The 472-nt window shown below is 66.1% G+C and overlaps 1 protein-coding gene across 2 annotated transcripts in view; it reads left to right on the top strand.

Moving 5' to 3' along the window:
* helb (helicase (DNA) B) overlaps positions 1–472 on the top strand; it is a 30,805-nt gene that overhangs the window by 7,257 nt on the left and 23,076 nt on the right. Inside the window, exon 1 of one of the 2 annotated variants that reach the window (XM_020528335.2) lies at positions 56–472. This exon is cut by the window's right edge and continues 328 nt beyond it. The exons of the other annotated variant lie outside the window; for it this stretch is intronic. The gene's annotated coding sequence lies outside the window, so the exon portion shown is untranslated. Of the gene's footprint in view, positions 1–55 lie in introns of those variants that run through there. 2 annotated transcript variants of the gene reach the window in all.

The raw sequence follows: 472 nt of genomic DNA, 5'->3' as shown, positions 1-472 counted from the left end.
GGGCTGGGCTGAGCTGAGGTGTTAGCGCGCTGGTCTGGGCTGGGCTGGGCTGAGCTGAGGTGTTAGCGCGCTGGTCTGGTCTGGGCTGGGCTGGGCTGAGCTGAGCTGAGGTGTTAGCGCGCTGGTCTGGTCTGGGCTGGGCTGAGCTGAGGTGTTAGCGCGCTGGTCTGGGCTGAGCTGAGCTGAGCTGAGGTGTTAGCGCGCTGGTCTGGTCTGGGCTGGGCTGAGCTGAGCTGAGGTGTTAGCGCGCTGGTCTGGTCTGGGCTGAGCTGAGCTGAGCTGAGGTGTTAGCGCGCTGGTCTGGTCTGGGCTGCGCTGAGGTGTTAGCGCGCTGGTCTGAATTGGGCCGGGCCGAGCTGAGCTGGAAGCGCGCTGAATTGGGCCCGGCTGGGCTGAGTTGAGCTGGAAGCGCGCTGAATTGGGCCGGGCCGAGCTGAGCTGGAAGCGCGCTGAATTGAGCTGGGCCGAGCTG

The sequence above is a fragment of the Rhincodon typus genome, chromosome 18 (assembly GCF_021869965.1).
Source record: "Rhincodon typus isolate 14 chromosome 18, sRhiTyp1.1, whole genome shotgun sequence".
Classification (NCBI taxonomy): domain Eukaryota; kingdom Metazoa; phylum Chordata; class Chondrichthyes; order Orectolobiformes; family Rhincodontidae; genus Rhincodon; species Rhincodon typus.
The sequence above is the reverse complement of the archived record's forward strand: the minus strand, read 5'-3'. Positions and strand labels throughout refer to the sequence as shown.